This window comes from Clupea harengus, chromosome 19, assembly GCF_900700415.2.
Source record: "Clupea harengus chromosome 19, Ch_v2.0.2, whole genome shotgun sequence".
NCBI lineage: Eukaryota > Metazoa > Chordata > Actinopteri > Clupeiformes > Clupeidae > Clupea > Clupea harengus.
The window spans coordinates 11,410,444-11,425,443 of NC_045170.1; the positions used below are offsets into that span (position 1 = coordinate 11,410,444).

Here is a 15,000-nt window from a genome sequence, read left to right on the forward strand (position 1 = left end):
TTTAGGTTAAAATTGGATGTAGATTCAGTAGATTTGGTTGATAACTGCAGATTCGTCTTGGTTCAGATTTCACCTTTTACTTTTTATTGCCTTCCGTTGCTGTTTTTTTTTTTTTTTTACCTTTACAGTTACAGGGCACTGAGTGCACTCAAAATCAGGTTTGCTTGTCGCTTCAAGCAGAAGCATTTAAACTGCCTCCGATTCAGTGTGTACTTTGGGGTGTTCCAGTGTGTGCTGTCACCATGTTTTCAGCATGGGAGTTGTTTTCTCGACATGTTCGGTAGCCCGCCGGGTGGGGTGGTGTGCGCGCGTATGTGTGTGTGTGTGTGTGTTTGGGGGCGGGGGGGGTGGTGGTTGCTGCTGCTGCTGCTACTGCTGCTGCTGTGTATTTGTGTTTCTGAGATGGCGCAGCCTCGCGTTTTCACACGCCGCTGCTCGGTCACAGGGTAAGCACCGTGCCGCACTCTAATCAGGGCGTGGACGTGTAGACACAGAGAGCGGGGCAAACAAAACCTCCCAGTCAGAAGCACCATCGTTGGGGCCAACACCCAGTGCTGTCAGCCTTGACAAACAGGGCTGCGCTCAGGTGCGTCCATTTACCGCAAGACTCGCTTTGATACTGCACACACTGCAGGAGACAAGAAAATAGCCATTATGCGCTAAAGCTGAAGAGGTGCTACTCACAGTGTGAATGGGCCTCACAGGAACAGCTTTTACTGCAGAAAAGACATACAAGCTGTGTGGAGTGGAGGGAATGAGAGAGGGAAGTGGGGGAAGAGAGAGAGAGAGAGAGAGAGAGAGAGAGAGGAAGGGAGGGAGGAAGAAGGGATAGAAAGCAGGGAGGGGAAAAAGGTTTGGCACTGACAGAAGGAGGGAGGCAAGGCCTGATGTCTCTGTAAGGGGTGAAGTGTGGCATAGTGTGTGTGTTTGTGTGTGTGTGTGTGTGTGTGTGTGTGTGTGTGTGTGTGTGTGTGTGTGTGTGTGTGTGTTTCGAGAGAGGGGTTGAGCGGCAGCCACGTACCGAGCAGCCTGTGGGCCTGTTTGCTTTGGGCCGGCAGAGTAGAGCAGAGCGGGTCTCTGGGCCTCGGTCTCCTTGCGCGTATGAATGAGTTCATTTATTCCACGCAGACAGATGGGGGTCTCAGGCAGGGGGAAGGAGCTGGTGGCAGGGGGAGGGGGGGGGGGAGCCCGGCCACAGTGCTCCATATGTATGCATGCATGGGAGCTGGAGCTGGAGGAGAGTCAGAGGGGATGGGAGAGGAAGGGTGTGTGTATGTGTGGGGTTGGGGGCAGCTGTCGTCATGTAGAAGGGGAAAAAATAAACGTTTATACGAAATACGTTTTTTTCCCCTCTCTACCTCCCGCTCTCTTTCTCTCGCTTTGCAATGAAAAAAGATCCTTCTCTTACCAAGGGTGTTTTTCAGGGAGGGGATTTCATTCTAATTTCCCGCCTCATTTCTACCTTGCTGTGTGGGTGTGGGTGTGTGTGTGTGTGTGTGTGTGTGTGTGTGTGTGTGTGTGTGTGTGTGTGTGTGTGTGTGTGTGTGTGTGTGTGTGTGTGTGTGTGTGTGTATTTTTGCCTGTAGGTTTGTGTGGGTTGGAGTGTATTTTTATGTGCACTCTTGTTGTGTTGTGATGTTCTGAGTGTAAGACAGGTGTGAAATATGAGGCAAAACCGTGACACACCGGCAACTCCACACTAATGGAGCTTTGAGGAAATAGGATTGCCGTTCTCTTTCTCTCTCTCTCACTCACTCTTTCTCTGTCTATCGCTCTTCTCTCTTCCTACTGTCATCCTCTCCCATGTTATTCCCTGAGGCTGAAGGAGGTGGCTGGTTCTTAGGAGGTGCTTCCAGGTTAATGACAAGCAGCATCTGCTTCTGCAGATTAACCCTACAGTACTTTACTGGAGAGAGAGAAGGAGGGAGAGAGAGAGAGAGAGAGAGAGAGAGAGAGAGAGAGAGAGGGAGGGGGGCACAGGCAACCTAATGGCCTACTTTCTGTCCCTTAAGCAGATCCTTTCTTAAAAAGGAGGAAAAACCTGCATTGTGCAGCAAATGCAAATGAGGGACAGTGTGAAAGCAGTCAGAAGAAATAGGGCAAGCACTGTCAGGATGGACACACGCATCCCCTCTCTCTCTCTCTCTCTCTGTCTCTCTCTCTCTCTGTCTGTCTCTCTATAACTCTATCTCTCTCTCTCTCTATCACTCTATCTCTGTCTATCTCTCTCTCTCTCTATCTCTCTGTTTCTCTCTCTCTATCTCTGTCTATCTCTCTCTCTCTCTGTGTCTCTATATCTCTCTCTCTCTCTCTCTCTCTCTCTCTGTCTCTCTCTCTCTCGCGCGTTCTCTGTCTGTCTCTCTCTCACTATCTTTCTTTGAAACACTCTCATATGCATACACACAAGTTGTTTCTCAAATAGTTAAGACTCAGCTTAAAGTTTTTACCGGACTAGAGTGTGTGTGTGCGTATGCAGAAGTAGGGCGTGTGTGTGTGTGTGTGTGTGTGTGTGTGTGTGTGAGAGAGGTGCTGGTGGTAGTGGGTGGGTGGGGATGTGGGGAGGGGTCTAATGGCAAAACGCTGTACCTTTTCCCACCCACTTACATAGTTATGATAACAATGACCTTGCCATGTGAAAGACAACTGAAGAGTGGCGGCTATTATCCGCTAGCTGAAAAAGACATTCCGGGAAGCGGGGCGAAAACACGATGAAAGGTTTGGAAATAGCCTCACGGTGCGGCTCCAGATTCCGCACACAGACAAATACATGAATAAGGAATCCTCGAAAATGGAATGTTATGATTGGAATAACAGAAATATGTCTCCCGTGTCCCAAGCCAAAGATGCATCATTTAAACAAGGGGGGATAAGTATAGCCTATATCCCGAGACGGCTCAATAAGGAGCTTAATACCCAGGAACAGTAGTAGGCTGTCGGCCCAGTAACCAGCGTCGGTAGCTTCCCTTCCGTTCAGTGACCTTTTCATGAAAGCTCTGTGTTTGTTTCTGCATGTGTGTGTGTGTGTGTGTGTGTGTGTGTGTGTGTGTGTCAGTGAGTGAGTGAGCTGCGATACTGGCATGCCCCAATGAGAAATGCTACACCCCACTGTAATTATCATCCGCTCGCATGGTTTTTCCTATCATTGCTATGCCGATGATACTCAACTGTTTCTGTCTTTCCCTCCTGAGGACACCACTGTCTCGGCGCGGATCTCGGACTGTCTTGCTGATATATCCACATGGATGAAAAACCACCACCTTCAGCTGAACCTGGCCAAAACGGAACTGATGGTCTTTCCAGCCAAACAGGCCATCCACCACAACATCAGCATCAATATTGACTCCTTGTCTCTTGTTCCATCCAAAACAGCAAGAAACCTCGGGGTCATTATTGATGACCAACTGACTTTCACGGACCACATTGCCTCTGTCTCTAGGTCCTGCCGCTTTGCGCTATTCAACATCCGCAAAATCAGGCCGTACCTAACCCAGTATGCCACCCAGCTGCTGGTGCAAACCTTGGTGAATTCACGCCTTGATTACTGCAACGCCCTCCTAACGGGCCTGCCGGCTTGCGTGGTGAAACCACTACAAATGATCCAGAACGCGGCGGCGCGTCTGGTGTTCAACCAACCGAAGAGGGCACACGTCACCCCGCTACTCATTGACCTCCACTGGCTGCCTGTAGCTGCTCGCATTAAGTTCAAGTCACTTATGCTTGCCTACAGAGTGCTTGATGGTTCTGCTCCTATCTACCTAAATGCTCTTGTAAGGGCAAATGTTACACCCAGGATGCTGCGCTCTTCTAGTGAGCGTCGTTTGGCACTGCCGTCTGTGCAAGCACGGCAGTCCAGACTATTCTCATTTGTAGTTCCACGTTGGTGGAATGAGCTGCCCAGCACTACCAGAGCAGGGGCGTCCCTCTCTACCTTTAAGAAGCTTTTGAAGACCCAACTCTTCAGAGAGCACTTCCCGTCCTAACTGGCACTTCGACTAGTGCGTAACTTGCAATTACAGCAGTTACACTTCTGCACTCTTTCTTTCTTTTTATTTCATTTTGTTATATTTCTAATGTAAAGTAGTATTTATTTATTGTTACACCAGGTTCTATTGCTCGTAGCTTGAATATTCTCTCCCTTGTACGTCGCTTTGGACAAAAGCGTCTGCTAAATGACTAAATGTAAATGTAAATGTAAAATTAGGGGGATGTGAAATTGTACCCCTGGAGAGAATGTGGTGTGTGCGGCTCCCGTTCAGTCCAAACAGTTCTGTTTGTCTCACAGTTAAAAATAAGAGAGAGAGAGAGAGGAGAAAGAGAGAGAGAGAGAGAGTTGCTCCCTTGTTATCCATCCTCCACTCTTTTTCACATGAATCTCTTTTTCTCAAACTTTCCTTTCTCCCCCCCCACGCACACACACGCGCACACACACGTGCACACACACTCCTGACCTCCTTTCTCACCCCTTCCCCTTCATATCTCAAAGCCAACTTTGCCACAGGGGGTAGCCAGATTGACAGCCACACACACACACACACAAGGATATACACACGCTCACTAATTCACATACAGTCATCATCACAGACTTCATGCGTATTAATTTACTGAAGCATGCATGGCCTCACACTTCCTAGCAGTCACACTCACACTCACATTTATACATCTTACACTCTCTCACACACACACACACACACTCACACACACACACCCACACACACACACACACAGAGCCACATTCTCCCCACACTTCACACGCTAGCAGAGAGGCACGCAAAAGGTTTGTAGAGGAAAGGTCTCACCCTCTGTCAGACAAGATACCACATACTGTAATTCAAATCCGAATCAACGAGGGCTCACCATAGCCTGCCTATCTAGCGCCCCCTGCCTTCTCCTCAGGCAGTGCAACCACTCATATTGTGGCCCGGGCCAAGAAGCCTGACAGACACCCAACTTGTGTCAACACAAAGACTGGAGGAATGTTCTGGAAAACACAACAAGCAAGCAAGTCACTTGGGTTCATAAAGAAATATCTTGACTGTGGGTTAGGCCAGGCCACGGCTCGGAGTTCTTCCGGCGGTCAAATAGGGAGAGACTCCTCTCCTCAGTGAAGAAAAAACGATTAGCTGTGAAACAACTAGAGTTTGCTGACACGAGTCCACCATAGATAGATCCCTCCCTGACACAGTAGAGTCTACTAGATACAGAAGCTTCAGAATAATCAGAACATTGTTGAGGGAGAACATTATTATTTTAAGAGTGCCGACAGAGGATTTCCTGATGTTCAGGTTATTTGCACAGCTTGAGAGAGCGTAAATCAAGAGGAGCCATAATTAGGTAGGAACAGAGTGCTCAGTGAAGTCTCGAGGAGGGGAGAGGACATTCTGCCTAATCTGAAAGTCAAATGTAATATTTGGCTCCGTTAGCATTTTATTTAAAAAAGAGGGGAGAAAAAAAAGCAAATGATCAAGCCACGACCTTCAGATATGTTTTGTGTAAAAAAGATGGGAAAAAAGAACAGCCTGTGAGGGTTTATAGGTAGCAGCATAGCAGCTAACTAGGATGGGATAATACACTACAAGGAGCGCAACTGCGAAATCGTGTTCCTTTTAGAAAATATGAAAAATTTAAATAATGACTTACAAATATGCTTGTAAGAGAAGGGAAAAATAAGTGATTTGCCGGGCAGTTTAGGCATTAGCGAATTTGTGTGGGTGCATGTGGGATAATTCATTTCATGCAGGGCAGCAAGTTAGCTCGTTAGCTCGTTAGCTGAGTGATGAGAACCCTGACCTTGGCCATTGGGCAAAAAAGAGGAGACATTCCCAATCAGGTTTTCTCTTTTTTTTTCTAGGCTTAAGATGGACGTTTTTGCCAGGGGGGGGGGGGGGGGGGGTCAAGTAATGCCGTTTCAGCCCAATAGTGTGGTTATCCTGCCCTAATGGGGCGCATTCAGAGTCCTAATCGGGGAGCTTTTAATCCGTGGCTCCGCAGTGGAGGGCCTTTGTGGGTGAAGCTTCTGGCATCCTTCGGACCCTTTGTCCCTCTCAACTGGAGCGTAAACTCTTTCAGGCGTACAAGTGCAAGCACTCCTGTGCGTTGACGTTTAAAGAAGATGCGGACCTCTTGCTGTTTTTTGCCCCCCACCCCCCTCCCCCCGTCTTCTCTCCTCTTTGTCCTCCTCCCCTCCCTTCTTTTATTTACGACATAATAATCCCCCATCATTTCCCCCTCGCTCCACTTAATTGAAAATCCAACACCTCACCCTGGTAGGACGCTGTCATGCCTCCGGCTAGAAGCTGCAGGCTGCGGTATCAGCGGGTGTGCTGGTGTGTGAGTAAGTGCTGGGGGTGTGTTTGTCTATGTGTGTGTGTGTGTGTGTGTGTGTGTGTGTGTGTGTGTGTGTGTGTGTGTGTGTGTGTGTGTGTGTGCGCGAGCAGGGGGGGGGGCGTTAAACACAGGCAGTGCGGCTTGCCCCAGTTAAGCCTGTCTACGCAGGCCAAATGAGGAATGCGTTGGGCATCATGAATTAGTCATGAGTTCAGCTGGTGAACTTTTATTTAACGAAGCCCGCCGCTTGCCGCCTCCACCACCTCCATCTCCAACACCTCCGCTCCCATTTAATTTTGCACTGGTCCCCAGCGTCTGTCTCCTCTCTCTCCCTCCTTCCCCGCTCAACACATGATGAATGGGGGCTATAGTCATCTCCAGTCTGCTGGGATCTCCCGGGATCCGCTGCTGTCAAGATGCTCCGGTCGGCTCCGGGCTTCCTCAAAACCCTCGGCCCAGAACCCCTCCACCGCCTCAGGTGTTCAGCCCCGGCCTCTTTAATCAGGAGGGGTTGTCTCCACGCTCTTACCCTCCACTGCAGACCTGTTTGGAGGTTCTTCGAGTTCATTCATTTCTATGCTGTGTCCCAGGCCTGATCCAGTTAAGTTGCAGTAAGTCCGGTTGATGATGCTCTGGAAAACACTGTAAAGCAACACTGTCAACAAAAGCCAAAAGTCAGACAAAGGGCATTTAGGTAATTGTAATGGGTTTTGGCAATGACGAGTAAACATTAGTTGTGTAAGATGTGCTCAGACAAGTTTTTTCAGCAAGGTTGCCCGTCGGTGTCGCTAAGACAGTGTGTCATCGGGTGAAGTCCATGCTGAAACCACAGAAACCATTACAATTTCAGGTATAACTGGCCATACTTGCTCAGCTAACAACATGGAATTATAAAACAGTGGTGTGCTGTTCATACAACTATATCACTTACATGTAAAGAGATTAGGCACTGATTACAACTTTGTGTTCTCATCCACTCTGGCCAGTGAGGTTGTAGCTTAGCCTTGCAAATACACCATTTTGTCCCGGCACCAGGGCGCTATAGTAACCCTGCTTAGGCTACTTGTGCCGTTAGCATCAACCACACAACTTTTACAAGTGGACCTGCTCAAATGGCTAAAAGTCTGAAACGCAATAGTTGCCCTTGTGTCCCTACCTTACCCAATCCTCCCCTGACCATTGCGTCCCTGTGTAAGTCATATGCCAGCTATCCTGTGTCCAGCTGTCCCTGTCCTGTCACCCTCCACCCATGATGCCTTGCTCTGCTGCCCAGTCCGGTCAGGAGAGAGAGAGAGTGGTCGGAGGTGGGGGGGGGGGGGGGGGGTGGGTATGTAATTGAATCCTCATTGCTCTGTCTGTGTAATGTGATCAGGTGCAGTGACTAGATGATTGAGAGAGAGAAAAAGAGTGAGACAGAGACAGAGAGAGAGAGAGAGAGAGAGAGAGAGAAATGTGTGTCTGCTCCAGTGTGGCAAGGCAGCCCTCGCTCGCCCCTTGGAGTAATGGTTGGCAAGTGGCTGTCACCATGGCACTCAGGGTATCCGAAAGGGCGTGGGAGGGTCAGGGGGAGAGGGCCTGCAGGGGTCACGAGAGCTTGGAGGCCTTTCCTGAAACACACTTCACACTCCTCTTCACTTTCACTGCCCCTTTCTGTCTGTCCATCTGCCTCTCTCATTCCCTTACCCTCCCCTCTAACCTTTCTTCGTCCTCTTTCTCTCCCTCTGTTATTTTATTAACCTTTCTCTCTCTCTCTGCCACCTCTGCACTCAACTCCTTGTTTTCTCGCTTCTCACTATCTCCTGTAATCCTCTCTGCCCTTCCTCCTCCTCCTCCTCCTCCTCCCTGTCTCCTTCTCCATCTCCATCTCTATCTCCCTTCCTGTCCCTCTCTCTCTCTCTCCATTGCTGGTTGCTAATGGGGCAGTTTTGGCTGGAGGCCCTCCTCACTCAGCATGTCCGGCAGACTTCAGATCCATAACCATTTAGCAGCCCCATTGACCAGCACGGGAGGATGGTCAGGGCAGTCGGGCCCTCATCTGCGGGGCTGGAGATCAACCGGCCGGTCTGACCTCTCCATCGCTCTGCCCACCTCAGAAGAGACCCTCCCCCCGAAAATGGAATCTGGACGGTGGCTCCCGAGAGGGTTGGGGGAAGGTGGCGGGGGTGGGGGTATTTGATTAAATGTCAGACACCCAGACACCCACATTCACACAGACATTAACACACAAACACACACACACACACACTCACTCAGAGAGAGGTAGAGAGAGAGAGGGAGAGAGAGAGAGAGAGAGATGGAAACAGAGAGAGAGAGAGAGAGAGAAAGAGAGAGAGGGTGAACATAGCATTAGGTAACTTCTGGAACATTCTCTCCTGATTTCACGTTCTTTCTCTGGCGTTTTAATTTCTCCCTGCGTGGCTCCTGGTGTAGAGCTTTGTATTAGCTCAGGCATTTGGGGAATGTTGCTGTAAACACTACACACCACACAACTGGCCCCACCAATAAATAATCTTTTAAAGACCATAATTATGGGTTTACGCGTTATGTGTAGCCAGAGAAAAACTCAACTCGCCTGCAAATCCATCTGAGGAGGCAAGTGACGCAAACACACACACAAACACACACACATATATATATATATATATATATATATATTCACACACTCAGACCAGTGTATACCCACAGATATGGACACACACACATACACACACACTTAGAGATATACATAGAGTACACATACACGTCAGCAGCCATCAAGAGCTGGGTCCTCTGCCAGTTCGAAGCAATCATCAGGGAAATGCCTGTGAGTCTGGCCTTGGGGTAAAATGCAGCTACTGTCCATCAGGGTACAAACCTGAAGCCAGAAATCACACACACTTACACAGACACACACACACACACTCACACACTTACTCACCCACACACACACGCAGAGATATATACACACACATATAGAGGGGTCTGCCTCCCCCTCTCCTGTAATGCTCCATTGATCGGCACAGGAGAGGTTGCACTTAATTCACTGATCTAAAAAGGCCCTTCCTGCTCTCAGAAGCCTAATTGCCGTTTAACTGAATTGTTCCTGTCCAGATGGCGTCAGCAATGCGAGACGCAAAGTTGGCGTTTCTGGAAAGTTCCACGCGAAGCGGGAAATGGCTCCGTCGTCGAAGCAGCCATTGCTTCCAAGGTGCGCCTGCTCGGTTCTGACAACAAGGTCCAAATGTGGGTGCACACACACACTCTCAAGTGCCTCTTCCAAAAGTGCACACACACACACACAAACACACACACACACACTCACGCATACAATTTCCTGTCTCCTCCTAAGCAGAGCCACCATGCGGCTGGCCCAACAACAAATCAGCCCAGGTGGGTACTGGGCTGAGAATCAGAACAGGGACCCTAGAATGCTCCGTCATCGTCACCCACGAGCTCAGCTTGCGTTGTTTCCGCTGCCGGTTGCTCATCGTTTTAATAATGGCCTTTGATGAATCAATCACACATCTTCGCTTTTAATGTTCAGTCGGATTACTGCTGTGCATTCACAAGGAAGGGGAAAGGAGCGCGTGTGTGTGTGTTTGTGTGTGTGTGTGTGTGTGTATTTGTGTGTGTGTGTGTGTGTGTGTGTGTGTGTGTATGTATGTGTGTGTGTGTTTGTGTTTTTGTGTGTGTGTGTGTGTGTGTGTGTGTGTGTGTGTGTGTGTGTGTGTGTGTGTGTGTGTGTGTGTGATGGAAGAATGCAGTGGGGGGAAAAAGCCCATTGTTTATCATCTGAATGAGGCGTGACATTTTCTAAATGCTACACGCAGATGACCTCCCCTGACTCTCCGTGAGGCTGTTGGCGCATTGTTGGCAACCAGCCGGCTCTTTTAATTGGCTTCTGTGCTGCCCGCAGCCCATCATTCACTGGATCAGAGGTTATTGATTGGCTGTCGTCCAGCCGTGAGGCGGGAGTTGTTTTTTCGCCTCTATACGTCTGAGGTTCTTGGGGTCACACCCCGCTTTTCCGACACCGGTGATGAAGAGCGAGGAAGAGAAGGAGGAGGAGGAGGAGGAGGAGGGAGTCGTGTCATTCCTTGCTGTTCTTGCTCCTCACTTGAACAGGAAATTGAATCTAGAGTCAGAAAATGGCATGCTTCTGTTTTCTTTCTATTTTCTTGTATTGCTTTTCTTTCAATCTCTCTATCTCTTTTCACTTGTAAGAGGAGGAAAAGAAAACACAAAACACAAAAATATAATCTCCCTCGCTCCGCCACGAGGCAAAAGAGAGATGGACAGAGGCGAGGAAAGCAATCTGTTTTCCCTCTGCAAGAGCGAGCAGATATACACATGCTGATGAGCACAAGGTGCATGTGTGTGTGTCTGTGTGTGTTTGTGTGTGTGTGTGTGTGTGTGTGTGTGTGTGTGTGTGTGTGTGTGTGTGTGTGTGTGTGTGTGTGTGTGTGTGTGTGTGTGTGTGTGTGTGTGCTTCCGTGTTGAGAAATAATGGAAGTGTGTTTGTGTGTCGGGCAGGAACAGAGAGACAAAAAGTGGAAATGCATTTGTATATATGTATATATGTGTTTGTGTAAAGGGGTTTGGTTGTGTGTATCTGTGTGCTGAAGTGGAAAGTGTGTGAATGTGTGTGTGTGTTTGTGTGTGTGGGGGGGGGGGCCTAAACCCTAGAGCTGACCAGAATGCGCACCTGAATATCCCTGTGTTACTGCCTACTGGGGCTGTGTTCCACATAGAGCTCTCTCTCTCTTTCTCTCTCTCTTGCTCTCTATCTCTCTCTCTCCACACAGCGCTCTCTCTCTCTCTCTCTATCTCTCTCTCTCCACACATCGCTCTCTCTCTCTTTCTCTCTCTCTCTCTCTCTCTCTCTCTCTCTCTCGCTCTCTATCTCTCTCTCTCTCCACATAGCGCTCTCTCTCTCTCCCTCTCTTCCTCTCTCTTTCTTTCTCTGTCTCTCTCCCCCTCTCGATTCTCTCTCTCTCTCTCTCTCCCCATGTCTTGCTCTCTCTCTCTCTCTCTTTCTCTCTCCCCCCTCTCTCCCTCTCTCTCTCTCTCTCTCATTTAGTCATGGATGCAATATCACTGTTGCCAAAGCAGATTATATTGGGATGTTGCACATAGTGTTAATGACAACAGTAACTAAAATAAATACAGCATGCGTTCACCTCTGTGCTGTAGGAATAGAGTGTTAAATCTTTAGCGGTCTCCACCACGTGACGTTTTGCATACACAGCATGACATCCTGAGTAATCGTTTGCTAAGATACACAGCCTTCCGACGCCCATCCTGACAGCCACCTCTCCACATCTTCCTTCTCTTTCACTCCCACCACTTGGTTTAATCCAATCCTCCCTCTCTCCCTCTCTCTCGTTCTCTCCTCCACCCTCCCTTCATCCCCTGTTTTTCTGTGCCTGTAAGCTGAGATGGCGGCTCGTTCGGCGAGGCCCAATTACGTGTAAACAAATAGCAAACATCTACTCCAGAGGGCCCTGACACAGCTATAGCTCCCCATTCATACACACACACACGCACGCACGCACGCACGCACGCACGCACGCACGCACACACACACACGCACACACACACACACACACACACATGTACATATTCACATACACCCATACTCTCTCACATACACTTATTCATATAAACACACACACACACACACACACACACACACACACACACTTGTACATATTCACATACACCCATACTCTCTCACACACACTTGTTCATATAAACACTCACTCACACACACACACAGACACACACACACACACACACACCCACACACACAGACACAGACACACACACACACACACATACACACACACACACACACACACACACACACACACACACACACACACACACATCCAATCAGAAACGTACACACACACATGACCCTCCTTGGCACACTGCAGAGCTTAATTGTGCGCTTCCCCTCTTTCATCCTGACTTTTTATTAACAAAGAGAGACAATTAAAAACCCAACCAGTCTCTCACTCTATCTATCTCTCTCTCTCTCCCTGACTCCCTCCTTCCCTCCTTTCGCAGCTGTTTATAGGTTGTTTATAGGATGTCGTTCCCCCTTGTCGTCTATTTTAAACAGACCTTTAACGAGATTTCGGCTGTTGTTTCCACGCCTCCATGCAGTGGTGGGTTGAGATATGCCGTGGGCTGTTCGTGTCATTACTGCAAAATGTGGTGTCAGGTCACCCTGTGAAACATTTCAGACATATTTCACTGGCGTGAGAGAATGGCTTAAGCTTAAAACAAGCACGTTTAGTTATTTTTTTGTTGAACGGTATTCATAGTCCAAGATACTCTCTCTGTGACATAACGGGGATAGATGGCTTGCTGACTAAATGCGGTGCAGAAAATCGAGTGTAGTCAGCATATAAAACAGCGGGGATCTAGAAGATGTTTCAGGAGGTGTAGCCCGCACCTCAGCTGTTGGGGCTGCAGACAAGAAGATTTATTGGGTGAAAATATCTCTGATTGTGTGCAGTGCATTGAGAGGGGGGAAAAAAACATAGGCAAGAAGATCGTTTTTAAAAACAAAGTTCAGTTCTTTGAAAGGTGCTTTGTCAATTACTGTTTTGCCAAAATTGCCGTTTTACCAGTGTATGGTTATGACTGGCTGTTTGGGTGTATATGTTTGTGAGCTATGCGTATCTATGTATGTATGTATGTATGTATGTATGTATGTATGTATGTATGTATGTATGTATGTATGTATGTATGTATGTATGTATGTATGTATGTATGTATGTATGTATATTCGTTGATATCTGTGTCCGTGTATGTGTGTGTGTGTGTGTGTCGCTGCCTGTGTGTGCATGTGTATGCGTATGTTAAGGTGTCTGTATCCATATCTGTGTGTGAGTTTGTGTGTTTGTAGGGGTATGTGTCTGTGTGTGAGTGTGTGCGTGTGTGTGTGTGTGTGTCTGTAAACATGAGATGGATGTGTCTGGGCTTGCTGCTTCTTTGGTGGCTCATCTGAATCTTCAGGTGCATCAGATATGAAAACACCAAACATAAGGATGATAATGAGGTCCAGGCTAGCAGGGTGTGTGTGACGTGGAACAGGTTAGTGTGCGTGTGTATGTGTGTGTAGGACAAAAAAGCCTGTGGCATGTTTGTTGTCTCAGTCTGTGAGTGGTGAGAATTACAGTTATGGCACACACACACACACACACACCCATTAGCCTTCAGCTTTGAGTACATGCACACACTTACAGTAGTTCTGCGCACATGCACACACACACACACACACACACACACTGCCAGTCACGGTGATGAATCCTCTCCTCTGTGCATGCTGTGATAACCAGGAAGCCCCTCGAGAACCAATGAGGACCTGAAGTGGAAGAGAGATTATGAATATTTGTTTATAAGGGCAAGACAAAAGAGGAAGGGAGGGAGAAAGTGAGAGACAGAGAAAGACAAGGATGCAGAAGAGAGACAGAGAGAGAGAGAGAGAGAGAGAGAGAGAAAGAGAGAAAGAGAGCAAAGAGAGATAGAAAGAAAGCTATCAGGGGACCAAGAGAAAATAAAGACAGGGTGAGTGAGTGAGTGAGTGAGTGAGTGAGTGAGAGAGAAAGAGAGAGAGAGTGAGTGAGGGAGTGAGAGAGAGAGAGAGTGAGTGAGGGAGTGAGGGAGTGAGAGAGAGAGAGAGAGTGAGGGAGTGAGTGAGTGAGGGAGGGGGAGAGGGAGAGAGAGAGTGAGGGAGTGAGTGAGTGAGAGAGAGAGAGAGAGAGTGAGGGAGTGAGTGAGTGAGAGAGGGGGAGAGGGAGAGAGGGAGTGAGGGAGTGAGTGAGTGAGAGAGGGGGAGAGGGAGAGAGGGAGTGAGGGAGCGAAGGCTGTTCTTGCCTCTCAGTCTCTCCCCTGGAGTCGTGCTGTATGAGAGCATGGCAGCAGGAGGGTTCCTCTCTAAGCTCCGTGCCTAATTAACTATGCTGCTAATTATGGGCCCAACAAGGATGCACTGTACAGAGAGCAAGGGATGTGGAGGGATGGAGGGAGGGAGGGATGGGGTGAACGAGAGAAACAGAGGGAGTGAATAGAGAAAAGGGTGCAGTGAAAGTGGCTGATGTACAGCCTCTGTGTGTGCGTGTGTGTGTGTGTGTGTGTGTGTGTGTGTGTGTGTGTGTGTGTGTGTGTGTGTGTGTGTGTGTGTGTGTGTGTGTGTGTGTGTGAGAGAGAGAGAGAGAGACAGCACAGGGGAGGACCTCAGGATGGCGGTCTCTGAGGAGTGTGGGAGAGTGAGAGAGAAAGAGCCACTGCGATGGAGGAAAGAGGATAATGTCATCATAAGACAATGAAAGAGAAAGAGGCTGAAATGTGTGTGTGTCTCTCTCTCTCTCTCTCTCTCTCTCTCTCTCTCTCTCTCTCTCTCTCTCTCTCTCTCTCTGTGTGTGTGTTCTGAATGACAGATTTGGGGAACTAGAGAGAGAGACAGAATAATAATTTGCCTGCATAGCACAGTCCTTCCCTCTATATGGAAGTGAGCTGTAGGGTCCGCTCAGCATGCACGACGCTAAATGGGTCAAGCATCCAACCCAATCCTTGCATGCAAAATGGCTGTGGCGCAGGTATATCCAAATTCCTAAATAAACACCTACAGAGACGTGTAGAGCATGAGCTGCGGGTTTAACTATTCACAAATGAGCCCCGTAA

The 15,000-nt window shown here is 48.5% G+C and overlaps 1 protein-coding gene across 4 annotated transcripts in view; it reads left to right on the forward strand.

Annotated features, from left to right (window-relative positions):
• Positions 1 to 15,000, forward strand: part of ext1c (exostoses (multiple) 1c) — a 50,721-nt gene that overhangs the window by 7,978 nt on the left and 27,743 nt on the right. The gene's annotated exons all lie outside the window — the stretch shown is intronic.